This window comes from Cupressus sempervirens, chromosome 4 (assembly GCF_028749045.1).
Source record: "Cupressus sempervirens isolate cs-2001-9-10 chromosome 4, ASM2874904v1, whole genome shotgun sequence".
Classification (NCBI taxonomy): Eukaryota; Viridiplantae; Streptophyta; class Pinopsida; order Cupressales; family Cupressaceae; genus Cupressus; species Cupressus sempervirens.
Window position 1 is genome coordinate 489449029 of NC_143121.1, and position 20234 is coordinate 489469262.

The window sequence follows — 20234 nt, forward strand, 5'->3', positions numbered from 1 at the left end:
AGGGGACTAGAATATTAAGTTTTTCCATTTATCCACCTTAAAGCATCAGGCACATAATAGGATTTCAAGCATCAAAAGGAGGCAGACCTTGTTTACCAAGGATAATGAGATTGTAGATGAAGTTGTGAAGTTCTTCTCTTCACTTCTTTCTAAGGATCCTTCTCTCTCCTTGATATATCAAGAGGACATTTTTAATTTTTATTTCTTCTTTATTTTAGGACCACCCTAATTCTATGTTGAAGGCTATTCCATCCCTACAAGAAATTTTTCAAGCCCTTTATTCTCTTCCTAGTGATAATGCCCCTAGCCTAGATAGTTTTCCAACTTTCCTTTTCTACATATATTGGGAGGTGGTCAAAAGGGATGTTGTGAAGGTTGTAAAAGAATTTTTTGGGGCTAGGAACCTTTTGAAAGAACTCAATGCTACTTTTGTAGTGCTTATTTCAAAAATCTTGGGGGCCAACTCCATGGATAAGTTTAGACCCATTAGTCTATGCAACTCATTCTACAAAATCATCTCAAAATTTTTGACTACAAAGCTCCTCAGTGTCCTTCATTTGATCATCTCCCTGTAGCAAACTAATTTTTCCCTAGGGAGATAGATTCTAGACCCTATTATTATGATTGATGAGGTGATTCATTCCTTGGAAGCTGGGAAGAGGGAAGGATTTTTGCTTAAGCTAGATCTATCTAAAGCTTATGATAGGGTGGACTAGAATTTCTTGATGGTTATCCTCTAGGCTTTTGGCTTTGATGCCCAAGTTTGTAGACTCATTCTTCATCTTGTCTCAACCCCCTCCCTATCCATATTAATCAATGGTTCTCCCTCAAATTTCTTCCCCTTGAGAGGGTTGAGATAGGGTGACCCATTATCCCCTGTTCTTTTCATTGTTATGGTTGAGTGTTTGGGGAGGTTAATTCCGAGGAAAAGATAGGATCAGAGCTTGCACAGTCTCAAGCCTTCATCTGAACAAACTTCTTTCACCCATCTACAATTAATGGATGATACTATCTTGGGTGGAGATGCCTTGGTCTAAGAGGCCAAAGTGTTTAAAGGTGTACTGAATACCTACACAAGTGGTTCAGGCTAGGCTATAAACTAGGATAAAAGTTTGGTCTACTTTATCAACACACCTTTGGAGAGATAGAGGAAAATTTCTCGTATCCTAAGATGTGGTGTTGGGTCTCTTCCAGCAAGCTATCTTGGAATGCCATTGGGATCTAAACCTTCAGAATCCTTCTAGAATGGTATCATTGATAGATTCAACAAGAAAATAGCTAGTTGGAAAGGAGCCACCCTCAGTCAAGTAGGAAAATGTACTTTGGTGAAATATACCCTTCAAAATCTCCCTACTTATGCCCTTGGTCTCTTTAGGATCCTGGTTAAGCATGCTAACAAAATGGAGAAGATTCAAAGAGATTTATTATGGACATGCATTGAAGATAATAAGAGATATCATCAGGTTTCTTGGGACCATGTCTGTCTCCCTAAATGCTATGGTAGTCTTGGCATTAGAAAAATCAGACATCTCAACAATGCCCTATTAGCCAAGCAGATATGGTGCATTTTTCAAAGCTAGAGAGAATGGAGGGACATCATGGTGGAGAAATATCTGAGAAGGCAATCTCTCACTTTCTACTTGGTGAGGCTGAGATAACTTAAGGATCTTACATATGGAATGGGATTCTAAAAGAAAAACTTTTGGCCAAGTCTAAGGAAAAATGGAAAGTAGGCAATGGTGAAAATATCCTTTTCTAGTAGGATAATTGGCTAAGCCAAGGACCACTTATTGACCACCCTAACTATGGGAGATGGGAAGAACTATGCATAAGAAGATTTTGTCTAAAAGTTAGCGACTACAAAGCTATTCAAGGATGGCAAGACCTATCCCTAGTTTCCCACGACCTCAACCCTTTAATGATTACCTTAAATGCTATGATCCTTAATAACAAGAGGGATGAAGTCATTTGGGGAGACAACTCAAATGGCTAATACTCTATTGCTTCAAGTTACTTCTCGATGTGGGACAAAATGGAGAAACCCATCTAGGATAAGGCCTAGATTCCTGGTCTTACCCCAAAAATTAGCATATTCTTTTGGTTTCTTCTCCAAGACAAAGTTCTTACCTTGGATAACTTGGTAAAGAGAGGTTAGATTATCCCTAATGGGTGAAGCCTTTGCAAGAAAGATTTTCATATGGTTAACCACCTTTTTATTCATTATCCCTACTCCTCTAAGGTTTGGAATCTTTTGACTAGGGACTCTGGGGTTAGTTGGTGTATCCCAAAAAAAATCCAAGAGTTCTTTAGACAATGGAATAGGGTGCACATCAAAATGAATACTCAGATGTTATGCTCCTAGTCTCTTTCACACATTTATTGGGGAATATGGAAAGAGTGAAATAATCATATATTTAGAGATAGGGAATCCCCTACTTTTGTTATTGTAAAAAAATTGAAGGTTCTATGAAGGAGAACTTTTCCATTAGAAAGGGAGGAGATATAGAAGAAGAAGGTAACAACATAGAAAAGAAAAAAGACAGGGATAGGAAAAGATGGGAGGCTAGGTGGTATTTTCCCCCTAAAGACTAGCATAAAGCCAACTTTGATGGGGCAACCAAAGGGAATTCTAGTCTTGCTGGCTATGGAGGAATTATTAGAAATAGTCATGGGGGTAGTTTTGTGGTTTTTTCTTACCCTCTTGGGTCTCAGTCAAACCATTATGCTGAGGCCAACGCAACTTGTCACATCGTTAAATTTGCCCTAGCTTTTGGGATTAAGAACCTTTGGTTGGAGGGGGATTCTTTAAATATTATTAATTGTTTAAATGGTCATTCCTTGCCCTCTTGGACCATAGAAAATATGGTGGAGGAGATTAAATTTTACCTAGGAAAATTTAATAAGGTCCACATCAGCTATGTGTACAAAAGGCCAACTTAGCTATGGACTAGTTCATAAATGAAGTGGTAGTCAAAAACACAGTGATGACGTTGCATAATGGCTACAATTTTCTAGGGGTTGTGAAAGATTTAATATTTTTGGATCATATCCAAGAAATTATGAGGGCAATACAATATTAATTATGGAAAGATTTTTAAGATTGCATGTCAGACAAGGCATAAATGAAAATCACGCAAAGTGAGTAGGTGCAGTATTTTCAAACTAGAGGACATTATGGTAGGGGAAAGAAGTAGGAAGGAACCAATGGGGGAGGTGAAAAATTGGAGGAAAAAATCAAAGGTCTGGCAGAAGCTGGAGAAGGATGGTATTATGAGATTCATAGAAAATTTCCATGGATTTGATAAGGGAATCACTAAGATTATGGTGAAATCTTGGAAGGATGGGCGTGTAAAATTGATGGGTTCACTCATCAAATTAATTTGAAGCTGATTGCCCAGGTCATAGAGATCCCCTTGGAAGGGATAAACTTTTTTAGAGACAAGAAAATGTTGGCTAACATAGTCAAAGATTTTGTCAAGGATAAGGATGAAAAGAACAAACTCATGAAGACTAAGACACACTACAAAATAGAGTTGATTAAAAAGCTTTGGAAGTATGTCTTAAGGGTTATGATTGAATATATATCTCTGGATGCTAGATTTGATAGGGTTAGAATGCATCACTTCATTCTATTAAATCATTTTGGCATGGCATTAAGATTTCCTTTCCTTTTTATCTTTTCATTTCAATGAGCAAGGGCATTGAGGGTTTTAAAAAGAAACCTACTGCAAACCCAACCCTTCATGAGGGTTTGCTCCTTTTGGTCTATAAGTACCTACAAACTTAAACTAGGGGAAAATCCCTCAATGAAATTGGGGATGCATCTAAGGAAAATGAGAGCTCAGACTTTGAGGAAGTTCAAAGCATAAATTTAGAAGATGAGGATAATACCCCTTCTAAAAGCAAGAAATTAAAGGAAGGGGAGAAAACTTCTCCCTCTACCAGCATTGTTCCTAGTAGAAAGATTCCTTAGGGCTTAACCCTTAATCCCCCCAAGTCTAAGGAATAGGAGGAGGAGGAGCATAATGCTAAAGATGAGAAAATAGAGTCAAAGGAAAAGATGAAGGGGGAAGATAGTGAGAAGGTTGAGAGGGATATGACAATTATGCTAGGGAATCCCAAGAAAAGGAAGGCCGAGGAGGCTTTGCTACTAGAAGAAACAAAATACTAGACTCCTACAATTTTGGGCCTTATCCCTTCTATTTCTTCACCATAGGGGAAGATACATTCTCTAGTGGAAGATAGTGGGGAGATGGTTTTGAAAGAAAGGAGGGGGTCATGGAGAAATTTCAATACTAAAAAGGCAAAGATGGGAATTGTTAGGGAGATGATGAACCCCCAAGTGATGTAGGATAAAGATGGAAAAGTCCATTATAATGAGCTTATTGACCCAGCTCTAGTTGCAATCTCTAACAATGTGAGAGAATATGCACTCAATCTGCTTAACAATGCTAAAAATAACATGATAGATAACTTTTGATCTATCAAGTGGCTATTTCATGACATAGAAGAGCTCAAGGAGAAAAGGAGCTAGAAGGATGACCATATGAGAAGCAATGACTAGGGACACCATGTTGACTAGGAGGATTAAATCTCAATAGTTGAAAAAAGAGTTCAAAGGATGAAGACTTCTAATCAGAATCTGGCTAATCAGGTGATTACAACTTTGAACACCCTCAATGAGAATATCAATAGTTTGGGTGAATCACTAAAGAAAGTTGGATTTGGTAGGGTAAAAGAAGATACGGCTAGTATGGAATTTGGGCAAGCCAAGGGAGAAATGAAAGAGACTAGGGGATCAGTGGATGATCAGAACTAGGACCAAGTGGGCATGGATAATCAGAGGTCTAATGAAGCTACAGAGACTTTGCAAGTTCTAGATAGGGAGAACTAATAGTTTTAGTTTTCATTTTTTTTTCATTCTTATCTAGGGTAGCTGACTTTTGTTTCCTAGCTAAGGGCCTTTCTTTTCATTTTGGATTTTTATAAGCAGATGCATAGTATCTAGACTTTAGTTCTTATTTATATTTTAGATATTATGTAAAAAATTTTGGGTTTCAAGATCCCTATAAAACCTATTTTACTTAATCAAAAATAGCTATAAGCTTTTATTTTCAATGAATAACTAATAAACATACCTTCACTTCTAGCATCAGACTTACCAATATCATCATCTCTTTTGATATAACACTTACTCTCAAAAATTCTAAAATACTTAACTATAGCTAAGTGACCAAACCATAGTTCATAAGGGGTCTTGTTTGTGTTTTTCCAAATTTGCAATCTATTTATAGTGTAGATTGTTATATTCATAGCTTCTCTCTAAAATGTATTACATACCTCATTCTAAGCTAACATAGCTCTTGCAGGTTCTCTAACTGACATGATCCTTCTCTCTATAATGTCATTCTATTTAGGGGTTCTTAGAGTTGATAACTATCTTTTGATTCCATTTTCTTCACAAAACACATTAAACTCATTTGAAGTAGATTATCCTCCTCTATGTGATCTAAAACATTTAATCTTCTTACTAGATTCATTCTCAGCTCTATTCTTTAATAAGTTAAACTTATCAAATGCCTTGAATTTCTCTTTAAGAAATGCAACCCACATCATTCTAGAAAAGTCATCAACTAGAATCATATAATACATTTCACCATAGAATCCTTTAGTCTTTGTAGGACCACTAATATTTGTGTATACAATCTCTAACTTTGTCATAGTAGTAGACTTCTTGCAGGGAAAAGAAGTTCTATTATGCTTTTCCAACACTCATTCCTTGCAAATTGTGTTAGTGGGCTTTACAATCTTTGGCAAATCTCTTATGTCATAACCAATTGCCATCTACCTTTACAACCAAACATGTCATTTCACTAGGATTCAACTAAAACACATTACCTCTAGATTTGGTTCCTATTCCAATTACCTTTCCATCTTTATATTTGATCATGCAAGTCTTATTTGTGAACTACAACTAATAACCTTTCTCTACTAGTTGTCCAACACTCAAATGATTTTTCTTTAAACCATCAAAAAAATATACATCCTTAGTGTTATTTTTACCATCAATAATTATAGATTCAATACCTTTAACTTGGCATGTTGCATTGTTTCCAACTCTAACAATTCCTCCATCCTAACTTTTGAATTCAACAAACTTGTTCGTATCACCAGTCATATGATGTGAACAACCATTGTCAATTATCCAATTAGATTTCTTCTCAACCTATGAAACCAAAGCTACTTTCTTTGGACTTTCTTCCTTAATTGCCAAAAATCCAATTTCATCATCACTAACACGTAATGCTTGTTCATCAAAATCATTATCTTCATTTGCATACAAACACTCTCTATGTTTTCTAGGCTTGTAATATCCTTTATACTTTTTCTCTCTTTTAGGAGCTTAGATGCATAATTACCATATTCATCGCAAGTCCAACATTTAAATATTTTCTTACCTCCTTTTTCTCTTCTTACTAGAAGGGATACTCCTTCAATCTTTCTATCCTCCTTAGATCTACTACTGCTAGCAAAATATCCTCTAGAACTTGTGTTCCTTGATAAATTAGGTGGAATTTTCAAGGAACTGAAGGCTATTTTTGTTTTGGTCAATTCTCTGGCTTATCTAAGTTCATTTTCAATTGCTTTAAGTCTCCCAGGTAGTGTCTCCTTTGTGAAATATTTGGTACAGGATATCAAAAACTATATCACCTAAACTGCTGACTTAAATGGTGGTGTTAGAGTCTTCAATATCTTCCATATAACCTCATCATCTTATTTGATTCCTCCTTCAAATCTAATACTAGCATTAATTTCTAATATTCTACCTATATATGTCCTCATAGATTCATCTTCCATCATTTTAGCATGTTGAATTGTACAAATCCAACTTCGTAACCTCAACTTCTTAGAATGTGCATCACCTTCAAAACTAGTTTCTAAAGCTTTCCAAATCAAATGTCAAGTAGCAAGTGATTTTACTTGATTGTATTCAATTTCAAGAAGTTTATTCAATATTACTTCTCTGGCTCTCATGTCACACATAAAAGATCTATTTCTACCTCAATACAAGTTTCAAAATCCTTTTCAGTAATGATTGTCTTCGCTGATTTATTCAAGAGCTAATATCTTGGACCCGTACACAACAAGTGTGTCATATTTTCCTTCTAGCTATCATGATTTGTTCCATCAAACTTTGGACTATCTTTCATAAACATGCTTGTCATGGATTTTCCAAAGTTTTTAAACTTTATCTTTGAGGACCTGAGGCTTTGATACCAATTGTTAGAAACAATAGTCCACCAAGATAATCGGGGGGGGGTGAATTAGTTATCTGATAATTAAAACATTTATCTTCTTTAAAAAACTTAACCATTTAGCCAAATTAAACAACAACCATAATAAGATGTACATAGACAATTACACTAGATATTTTAACTAGGGAAACCCTTGATCAGAGGGAAACTCCTGATGGGAATGATGCCCACAAGATAATATACTAATATAAATTTTTTTGTCAAAGGATGGAACCTTTTAGGAGTCTATTATGACATTTAGTACATATGAGTCTTTATTAGGAGACTTTGAATCCCTATTATGAGATTCCAACCCTGTTAGGAGTTGTAGTACAATGTATGCAAGATGAGTCCACTACCAAAACATGAAAGTTCAATTACAAGAAGAGCTGACTACTCAAACATGAAATTTACTGTTATGTTTTTCTTCATTTGTTCTATCAACCAAACCAATCACTATCAGATCTTGTAGACTAGGTCACAAACCTTGGATCCAAATATCAAACCTCAGATCACTCAGCAAAACCTTGGCAATGAAGTTTTCTTCACTTCCACTTTGTTCTACTCAACTTCACATTCTGCACATGTGCTACTTACAAATATCATCTTCTTCCATATCATAATAAAGGAAAATTTTCTTCCTTTATATTGAGTCCATAAAACAATTCCCTAAGTTGGCTATTACACCTCAATTAATCATTATAGGACCACATTAAGAACATGTTACACTTAGCTATAACATTAATCTTCTACCTTGCAACTTGAATAACTTTCTATACATATAATATTATGATGAGCGAACTTAGCCACATCATCATCAACATGTCTTCTACATGTCCTCAACCTCAATTCTTACAATAACAACTTTTCTAAGAGATATAATAAGTTTACCAGAACATGCCTCTATACACTCTATCTTACAACAGACATCACTAAAAGTTACATAACTTCTTCCAGACATATTATTTATTCTTATAAAATTAACTATATATACTAGATATTTAGAGGTATCTCCCATAACCTCAGATAGTTATAATACTCAACTAGTCATTCATGCCAACTTGATCTTTCTATTGTTCTTCTATTAGATACCATAGAAGACTGCTATGTTGACATCAATGATGAACTTAGTCATGAATGTAAGATATCATCATAGTCACATATCTACAATACTCCCCCATAAGAATACCATCAACATTCATTCTTCCAATAATCTCACAACAAATTGAAGGTGGGATGCCATAATGAGAAATAATGTGGTTGAGAATAGACAAGGCAACATGCTTTCCTATAGAAGAAAACAAAGGTACAACTTCAACCTATTTTGTGAAATATTCCATCACTGTAATGATAAAATTTTGGCCACTAGATGAGCTTGGTTGAATCTTGTCAACCAAATCAAAGGCCCACTATTGAAAATGTCAATATGTAATAGAAGTAATAAGCTCACATCTAGGAGCATCAATCAAGCTACCATGTAACTAATATTTCTTACAATTTTTAGCATTCGAACAACATCAACATACATAGTTGGCCAACAGTAGCCTACCCTAATTAGTTTTCAAGAAACTGCAAGGTCATGAGTGTATGCCTCACAAATGTCATCATGGACTTTAACTAATGCATTTTTGGACACTTCAAGTTCTAGACACCTAAGAAACATTCCATCTAGACCCTCCAATACAAGTCACTAGAGACTAGGGTGTAATGTGAGGCATTATGAAGGAGTTGGCATTTTTCATTTCACATGATATTTTAAGGAATGATCAAATCATGTAGGTAGGAGAAAATGGTGCAGTAATATGAAGATTCATGACCAAAAGCAATGTAGATCACATGATTATCAAAGGATTCATATGTGGGGTGACATATTTCTTCCACCAGGAACTCAAAACATGATTCATGTTCTTGTAACTAAAGAATTGATGCTAGAGGGGTTATAGCATTTGTAGGCTTATTTTCCACCCTAGGAATTTGTTAAAATATTAGAAATGTGAAGTAGTTTTGTAGAGAATTAATCAATTTCTCTTAGGATACCAGCCTGTCATCTTTAGTTTGATAATCATTATTTACTTGGTTTATGACATGTTGAGAATCTCCATAGATATGCAACTTGGTGACCCTCCATTCTAAAGCCATTTTAATCCCATTTGTTAAAGCCTCATACTCTACTATATTGTTAGTATGGGAATAAGAATTTGTAAGACTTTTAGATTGTGTAACCATGAGGTGTGATAAATAGAATTCTTGCACCAGCCCCATTCTGGGTGTGAGAAATGCCAAAGAACATCTTCCAAGTTTTGTCAATGATATACATTATTAATAAATAGTTTTTCTCATATGATTTTATATGAAAAATAGAGAAAAATGTATACCAAAAAATAAATTCCTATGTAGGACTTAGGAATTCTCTACTTAAAGTTTCTTCGATAAAAACAAGCAAAGCTAACTTTATTGAAAATAAAGTTTTTTTGATCTTTAAACTCAATAGAACAATCTTTTCAAAATGCAATCTACTAACAATTTTGAACCAACTTATTCTTTCTCATCAATACAAAATAATTTTTTATGCTAAAGAGCCACTTGATTTTAATTATCAATATTATCCACATAATTGAAAATTAAGTAATCGAGTAGGTAGATTTAATAAAACTTACTTCTAACAGCACCCCAAATTTTGAATTGACAACTTCAAAATTGATAACAAACACAGCTAATAGCTTTTTTATATATAGTATCTTTAGAAATACTAATTCAAACAAGCAGATAATAGTATCTACTTACAAAACTCTTAACAAAATCCAACTGCAAAGTTTTCTTTGTATTTACATAATTCTGAAATGCTACTTCTAAAACTTGAGATTAAACCACAAACAAAAATAGTTTTCTCTATCAATATGGTAGGGATTAATTCTATTCCATATTAGTTATTACATATTTATAAGGCATGGGGCTAGACAGTTGCCAAAATTACCCTACTAGGAGTAAAATAGTCTTTTGGTTAACATAATTGCTAATCGAAATGCAAGAAAAGAAAAATGAAAAAAAAAAAAAAACCCAAGCAACTATGTGTAACTGCTTCTTTTAATTAGGTAACATCATCCTCGATGGCCATGTTTCTTGCCACTTTATACATTTCATAGGTAGCCAAAAATATTGAAATAATTGACTGATGTGGCAGACCAATGTAGGTAAGTCATTGTTTCCATATTTCCTTTTCTCTTTTTAATTCTACTATCTTTTCTTCATGCATTTCCAAGTACTTGAAATTAATTATTAGCATGGATTCAGTGTGTGCTACATTCAAAAAATCTTGATTAGTTGGTGCTTTCTTGTCTTGAATTTCCTAGAACTTCTTTTAAACTTCCTTGATCACTTCCTCAGATTGGGCAACAGAGTCCTCTTCTTTACCTGTGAACTGCTTGACAAACCATTTAAGATTTCCTTGAATTATCTGGTGTATGATCTTAAGTTCTTGTAGTTTTTCCTTGATTTCACTGATTCCCTATATTAATGCTTCATTTCTCCATTCAATATAGTATTTGATCACATATAGGGCCTTCTCATCTAATCCTGCCACAGGACATTTAGCCTATAATTTATGTAGTCCAAATTCTTGGATCTCTTCCAGCTATATCACTACCTTCACCCAATTGTTTTTCTCCTTTTCATATCCTTCATTACGTAGTTCCACCTTTTTAGTAATGGTTGATATTTCTTTTGAAGCCTTATCTAGGAGACCTATATGTTTCACAGTCTCATCCAGGATGCCTTGCACCTATTCTCCCACTATTTTCACAACTACTTTGCATTTGTGCAAGTTCTTAAGAGATTGCTAGTTGGTTGCAGAGGACACGTATATGATTTCTAACATTTCATTGATCAATTTTGCCTTAGGATGAAGGATGACATTGATATATTGAGCCATACTCTTTATTGTTTCCTTCATCTTTTGTTTGTCTTGTCCATCCTTCCATACCCTATGTTCAATCTTCTTATTGGAGGCTTCGAAGAATTCCATATCCAGCTCATGGTTACCTTTCCCTAGATTAAATTGTGTTATCTAGTAGTCCTAAGGAACCAGAGATTTGTGTGAACTTCCATCTAGTGGCATAGCTATCTTAGCCAACCAATTCCCTAAATTCTTACCAAACTTGATCCTTGATTCAATCCTCACCTTCTTTACCTTAGATGTTTTTCCTAGCAATCTACTAACTAAATCATCAATCGGCATGAAAAGAGGAACCATGCTCCTCTTCTTCTCAACAGAAGTCTCCAACCATTTAGATGTGGCTGGTTCTTTACTAGTGGTAGGGGAGAATTTGGCCAAATCAAGATTACTCTCTTGGCCTTCAGTATTTACTAGCAACTTTTGAGGTTGAGGTACACTTTCTGCCATAGGTAGTTCTTCTGCAACCCTGAGGTCCACTGTTATTATACCCTTGGTTTTGGTTGTTGATGCCTTCCTTGTGCTTGAATGGGTCACCCTTTTTGTCTTAGGAATACCTCCTTAAACTTGAAGTTAAAATGGTTCTGGAACTACTTCAACTTCAACTTCAACTAGACCTACAATAGGATCATGAATATCTTGATTAGTGATCTCTTTTTTGCTTTTTGGGAGCCTTTTTACTTTTTCTTTTTGAAAACTTCCCAGCCAGGTCAGGGGTAGCAATAGTTTTTTATTTTATCCAATTTGCATTCCTAGCCAGCACATCTTTGTGAGAAATTCTAAGGGTTGAATAGACACTGATTCTATTGATCTTAACTATTACTTCTCCTAAAAATTTCTTGATACACCTTGTGCTAGGGTCGTAATGATTTGAACACTCAATAACAAGCTCTAGGCATGTGATTGCTATAGGAAAGGTGGTGACTTCAAGCAACCCACTATTAGCTAGCTTTTGGTAAATGGGACCTAACTGGGTGTTTCTGTCTCTCTCAATGACATCAGTTAAACTTTTATTAACCAAAAATGTGTCAAAAATTTTAGGCAAAGGACTAAGCTTGGGTTGATTGGGTTTCAACTTCACCAAGACTAAAGTTGAAGTTGAAGTTTGGGTTGATCCGGTTTCAACTTCAACTTCAACTTTACCAAGACTGAATTCAAGTAATGAAAGTGGACCCCAACACATGGAAGATAGATTGGAGCTTGAACTTGAAATTGAAGCTAATTGAAACTTCAAGTTTGACTTCTTGATTAAGAAAAGACTCATGATTGAACCTTCCTAGAATAAGAGAAAAACATGTGGTATCAATTGGCTTTAGTTGAGGAATGAGACTGGCAGGATCATAGACGAACCCGAGATCTTTGGCTTTGTAGACTAACTCAAAAAGACAAAAAAATAAAAGAATAGGACAAGGAAAGAACAAAACCCAAAAAGATGGTATTTATAATGAGACAAAAAATAGACTTAAAACTGGTACAACTTGAGGTCTTTCCTATTATAGGATAGGGAAAGATCATCTCCATTAAGATATTACAGCTTGAAGGCATTCAAACCCAACTCCTCAGATATTACAAATGGGCCTTTCCATAAGCTCTCAAATTTGGTGTGGGCTCCTTTAGGTTCCTTCCTCATATCCCATAGTAGTACCTGATCTCCTTTTGTAAATCTTCATGGCCTTGCTCTTCAATCAACAATTCTTTTGACACTTGCTTGATGGTTGGTGATATGATCCACAAATTTTCTTCTTTCTTCTTCTATTTTTTGGAGGTACAATATTCTCTTTTCAATGGAAGAATGAAACATTTCATCTTCAATTTATTTTTGTAAATTCAAGGTAGCCAGCTCCAAAGGCAGGGACGATTGTGCTTCAAATCCATACACTAGTTCAAAAGGTTTCATGTCGATAAATCTTTTGGGAGAAGTTCTATCAACCCAAACTGCTTCATATAACTTCTTATGTCAATCTTTTCCCTTTTCATCTACTAGCTTCTTCATAATATTTATCAAATTTTTGTTTGTGGACTCTGCCTATCCATTGCCTTGAGGGAAATAATTTGAAGCATGAGATAGCTAGATACCATGATCATAACAATACAATTGAATTTCCTAGGATGAAAAATTTTGTGCATTATTAGTCACTATTTTGCTAGGTGTACCAAAATAGGTCAAAATATTTTCTGTCAACAATTTACACACTACCTGTGATTGTTTTAACAAGAACTGCCTCAACCCATTTAGTAAAGTAATTGGTAGTAGTGAGGATGTGTGTATGTCCCCCACTTGAATTTTGATTAATAGGCCCTATAAAATCCAATCCCCACTGTTGAAAGGGTTCTTCTATAATCATAGGTTTCAGAGGAAGAGAAGCTAATTATGGTTTCCTAGTAAACAATTTATAGTTCTCACAATTTCTCACCCAATGATAGGCAGCCCTGAACATACCTAGCTAGTAATATTTGCTTCTTAGGATTTTGAAGGCTATCACCGTTGATGAAAAATATCCTTCACAAGCTCCATCATGGAAAGTTTTTCATAGTTTCTCTTATTGGTCAATATCAACACATCTCAAAAACATCCCATCTAAGCCCTTTTTGTACAAGATATCATCAATAATCACAAACTTGGTTGCTCTGAGTTGAAGACTCCTTTAGTCCTTTCCTTTTAAATGATTAGGGCATTTCCCATATGTCAAGAAATAAGCTATGTTGGAAATCCACTCATCTTTCAAGCTGACAAACAAAAAATTGGGATATGGTTCTTCTTTTTCTCCTTCTGCAATAAGTTTACATAACCCTTGCCCTTGAACCAATTTAGTTGGCTAGATATCTAGGTCAAATTCTTACACTTTTTCTACCCAAGTTGCTCAATTATTGACTGCTACATCTTCCAGTGTGAGGATACTCTTGACTATAATGGATGGTACATAAACTAAAGAATGTGAATGCAAAATATAGTACCAAAAGTATTTTACTGCTTTAACAATAGAAAAGGATTGTTTTTCAGACAAGGAGAAATTTAGTTCATGTTTCTTTTGGGACACTCATAAAAGAGATAGGTATCTCTTCTCCTTTATCATTCTTTTGAAGCAATATTCCTGACATGATATGTTCTAATGCATAGCAATACATTATAAAATATTTTTTGAAATCAGGATGAAAAGGCGTTGGACCTTTAGCAATAGCTTCTCTTACCTCTTTGAATGCTTTAGACATTGGTTCATCCCATTTGAAATTTGTCTTCTCACTGAGCAACTTGGCCATTTGTTTGACAATCTCTACAAAATTAGGTACAAATTTTCATAGGAAATTGATCTACCCAAAGAAGGATTTAATACCATTGCGATTTACAGGAAGACACAAATGTAGAATAGCTTTTACTCTCTTAGGATCAATTTTAATTCCTTCTTTTGAAACCATGTGCCCAAGTAACTTTCCCTTAGTCACAATGAAAATTGATTTCTTAGGGTTCAATGAAATTCTATGTCCCTTCATTTTAGAGCACTTTCCTCATATCTTTTAGGTGTTTCTTTTGTATTTTGGAAAACACTATCATGTCATCAAGATACACCATGATACATCTATCTAGTAAATGACCAAAGGTTGAATTCATGGCTCATTGAAAAGTGGCACCTACATTTATTAAGCTAAAAGGAATTCTTTTATAGGAAAAAGTACCCCAGGGTGTTGTAAATGTAGTTTTGTGTTGATCTTCCTCAGCCACTTCCATCTAATTTGGCCACTTCTATCTAATTATAGATGGAGAAACCATCTAAAAAGGACATCATTTCTAAACCAGCAACTGTTTCAAGAATTTGATCCATTATAGGTAGAACAAAATTATCTTTAAGGCTTACTTGATTAAGGTTTCAAAAGTCAACACAAATCCTTATTTCTCCATTTTTTTTTCTTATTGGTACTATGTTGGCCACCCAAGTAGAATGGTGAATTGAAAAGATGATGTAAGATTTAAGAATTTTTTCTATTTCTTTCAAAATTGCATCAAAAACCTTTAGATTATACATTCTTAACTTTTTCCTAAAATGAGTAGTTCCTGGTTTTAGAGTGATATGATGCTTGAATTGACCATTTCTAAAAGTCTTCAAGTCTTTGTAAGACCAGGCAAAGACATCTATATATTCTGTAAGAAGCTTGATGAATCTTGTTTTCTCACCTTGTTCACAATAGGTTCCCAAATTGATAATTTTGGGATTATGTTTATCTCCCAAATTCACCTTTTCATAATCAGCATTTGGATCTTCTTTAGGTGATAAATCTTGGGCTAAGAAAGTATCTCACCTATCAAAGAGTTTTTCAAGCTCAACCAAGCCTTTTGGTATTGAATTTCCTTTTAATTGTAACACATCACTTTCATCAGTGAGATCAAGACAAAACTCTCTACATTCAGCATCTGAGCCTTCAAAATAAAGAATTTTTCAATACTTTGCAAAAAAGCATTAATGTGAGCATCATCTTTAAATACTTGCCATGAATTGTTGTTGTCAGGGAAACATGGCCTATGAATGATCTCAACTAAATATTTTTTATTTATGAAGTCCGGATGAGGTATTAGTAAAGAGGTTGATACTACTAGAGAGTTTGCTTTGTCATTGAGTTCTCTAGGAATTGCTTTAATTGCAAAGGCTTCAAAACCCCCGATCTCATCCTGGACATGATTCCTATAATGTTTTAGCCTTTGATTCTTTACTGAAAACATTTTTTTAACTTGCTTTATTAATTCAGCATCTCCTCTTGCCTTTAGCAACTTAATGTTTCTTCTCTTGGCCTCTTCTATTCCTAGAAGCAAGGCTTCATATTCTATTGTATTGTTGGTGTTTTCAAAAGAAAGTTTGTAAAAATAAGGATAATTCTAACCATCAAGAGATATTAGCACTATGCTAGCCTCAGATCCATTAGAGCAACAGCTTCCATCAAACTCTAAGGTCCATAGTGAGTCTTCTACTTCTGATTTCTCACCTATTTTTTCATTTTCAGACAAAATCAGTTAGTTAGCAAAATCAGTCTCTTGATAAAGGATCTAGGATTTGGGATCATTAGATGGAAAGACTATGTATTTGGACTTGGCTTTAGGTAACAAGGTTACTTTTTCTTTCCCTATAGGTATAACATCTTGAGACCAATCCATTTTGACTTCCCCTCCCAAGTCTCGGCAAAAAGTTTGGCTAAGAAGCATACCATAACTGGTAGGAATATTTGCCTCTAAAATAGTAAGCTTAATTCTTTTCTGAGGATAAGCTGCTAGGGAAACTTGGGCATCCCTATTAAAGGAACTTTCTTGGAATCCATAGAATAACATTTACCAAAGGTTTTGGTTAAAGGGAGATCAAGGGCCTTGGCTACTGCAGCTCGCATTATGTTGTCAAAAGCACCTGAATCTATGATGCAATTATTTAACTTAGAACCATGAAGGAATAGGAATATATAAAATGGGTCAGGTTTTTGAGGAAAAGGAGCCTCAGGGCTGATTTTTCCTAGTTGAAGTATCCCTTCTTGGTTATTAGATGCTTGAGTTTCCTTTTTCTTTTCTTGGGGAGTTTCACTTGTTTTCTTAGCAGACATTTCATTGTTCTCTGAGACCTTGGTTGCATTTATTTTCTTAGTTGCTAGATCAGGGGAAGATTGATGAACATATTCAACTTGTTTATTGAGATCTCTATGGCTCATCCTTAGGTACTTAGCTAGGGAAATCTATATTTTAGATGCTTTACAAAACTCAACAATGTCAAATGAGGAATTGTGATCAGATCTTTTTAGGATTTGGGGTGTCTTTGACTGCATAGGTGATAACCTATTTTCATTTTCCTACTTTTTTTTAATTCTTTTTCCTGAGTAGGGATTGCTTTATTTTTAGAATCATCAACTTTAGCATCTCTCTACCCATGGGTTAAGACTGAGCATGTTGCTTCTTCCAAGGTTAAAATGATATCACCACTTCTTCCATAATCAAATTCATATTCAAGATAATAGTTTACAAAGTTGCCAGGTTCTTCAAAAGGTTCTTCCTCTATTTTTACATTAGTGGAGGCTACTTTTTCTACTTCAAGTTGCTGATATCTAATATTTTTAGGGAAAGAACTTCCCTCATGATCATTTGTAAGATAAAAAACACACATGTTATTTTTATTGGGTGGAGCTTCAATCTGTAGTCTTTTCTTATTTGGGAGAAAATTAATTTGTTTTCCTTGAAAACTGTTTTGACTTGGATATTTTGAAAAAATATCTTGGTATTGAGTATTCATTTTAGTAATTTTCTTCTTAATAGCCATCGCATCATTCATGAGTTTCTGCACTAAAGTAGATGGTTGTGACTTGGAAGTTTGCATTTCTCTCCACTTTCCTGTGGCTAAAAGGTCATCCTCTGATTCAACAGCTAATCTTTGAGCAACATCAACATCTACTACCCTATCTCTCCTTAGATGAAAATTGATATCTAGAGGCATGGCATTAACAAAGAAACCTTTATGGTTCTCTGCATTAGGTCTTTTAGTAGCAGGGATTTTATGTAGTATTTTATTGGACTTTGCTACAAAATCTCTCATGGGCTTATTTACTTCTTTCTTTAGTTGAGTCAATTAGAGGAGTAGAGTATGCTCATCATTAGTAGATTTAAACCTATTTTCAAAAGAATTTATCATCTCAACCCAGGTAGTGATGGATCCTTGTGGGAGATGATGAAACCAAACAACATCATCATCAATTAGAGTTTGCAAAAATAGCCTTATAGCTACATCTTCACAAACAATAGCTAGAACTACACATGCAGTGTTAAAGGCATTCTGATGTTCATCAGTAGATTTCTTCCCATCTGCATTAAATTTGGGTAGAACTTCTTTATCACCCTTAGGAAGAGGATTAGGGTTACCTATGAGGGCTAGGGGACCTACTTGTGCACCCCACGGGTTTGCAGCCATTCTTGGTGGAATAAAATTCAAAGGTTAGATGTTGAAATGAGAAGGTAGTAATGTCCCTAGTAAGATTAGAGCTTGAAGGCTTACAGTTACAGGGGTTGGTTTCTGAGGAGATTTTGGCCTACTTTTTCTTTTAATAGATTTTTTGCATTTATTAGAAAGGTCAAGAGAAAAATTAAGACTCTTTACAAATTCATAAGACTGATCAATAAACCCCTTCCTTTCTTCACTTCTAGTGTACTTTTTACTAGCCAGTTTTTCACTATTAAACTAACATTTGACACTCAGAATGGCCTTGGGATTAGTCTATTGACTAGTACTTCTTCATTAGTAATGGGTACACCTCTTATGAGTTTGGCCCTTTCTTCTTCTCTTTCAAGCACTTGGTTAACTTGTGTAAACTGTTCTAGGCTTGTTTTGAGTTTTCAGGCTTGTGCACTTAGGTCTGAAATAATGTCTTTTTGATTATTATCAAACCCTAAGCCTGGTTGAAGTACTTGGAAAATTTCATGATGAGGTAAAACCATTTCTAGTCTTCCCCAGTGGAGTCACCAAAAACTATTAGTAAATAGTTTTTCTCATATGATTTTATATGCAAAATAGAGAAAAATGTATACCAACAAATGAATTCCTATACAAGACATAGGAATTCTTTGCTTAAATTTTCTTTGATAAAAAAAGGTGCAGCTACCTTTATTGCAAATAAAGATTTTTTTATCTTTAAACTCAACAGAACAATCTTTTCAGAATGCAATCTCTTGACAATGTTGAACAACCTTATTCTATCTCATCAATATAAAATAATTTTTTATGTTGAAGAACCACTCGATTTTAATTATCAATATTATCCACATAACTAAAATTTAAGTAGTCAAGCAGGTAGATTTAATAAAACTTACTTCTCACAACACCCCAAATTTTGAATTGACAACTTTAGAATTGATAACAAACATAGCTAAGAGCTTTTATATATATAGTATATTTAGAAATACTAATTCAAAAAAGTAGATAATAGTATCTACTTACAAAACTATTAAATTAATCCAATTGCAAATTTTTCTTTGTATTTGCATAATTCTGAAATGCTACTTCTAAAACTTGAGATTAAACCACAAACAAATATAGTTTTGTCTATTGATCTGTTGGAGATTAACCCTATGCCATACTAGTTATTACATATTTATAAGGCATGGCGCTAGTCAATTTCCAAAATTACCCTACCAGGAGTAAAATAGTCTTTTGGTTAACATAACTGCTAAACGAAATGCAAGAAAAGCAAAAAGACAAAAAAAAAAGAACAACCAAGCAACTATGTGTAACTACTTCTTTTAATTAGGTATCACTATCTCTACTGGCCATGCTTCTTGCCACTTTCCACATTTCATAGGTAGCCAAAAATGCTGAAGTAACTGACTGATGTGGTAGACCAATGTAGGTAAGCCATTGTTTCCAGATTTCCTTTTCTCTTTTCAATTCTGCTATCTTTTCTTCATGCATTTCCAAGTGCTTGAGATTAATTATTAGCATGGCTTCAGTGTGTGCTAAATTCAAAAAATCTTACTTACTTGGTGCTTTCTTGTCTTGAAGTTCTTAGAACTTCTTCTGAACTTCCTTGATCACTTCCTCAAATTGAGCAACAGAGTCCTCTTCTTTACCTATGAACTGCTTGACAAACATTTTAAGATCTCCTTGAATTATCTGGTGTATGATCTTAAGTTATTGTAATTTTTCCTTGATTTCACTGACGCCCTATATTAATGCTTCATTTCTCCATTCAATATAGTCTTTGATCACATATAGGGCCTTCTCATCTAAGCCTACCACAAGACATTCATACTAGAATTTCTATAGTCCAAATTCTTGGATCTCTTCCAGCCATATCACTACCTTCACCCAATTATTTTTCTCCTTTTCATATCCTTCATTACTCAGTTCCACTTTTTTAGTAATGTTTGATATTTCTTTTGAAGCCTTATCCAAGAGACCTATATGTTTCACAGTGTCATCCAAGATGCCTTGCACCCATTCTCCTACTATTTTTGCAACTGCTTTGAATTTTTGCAAGTT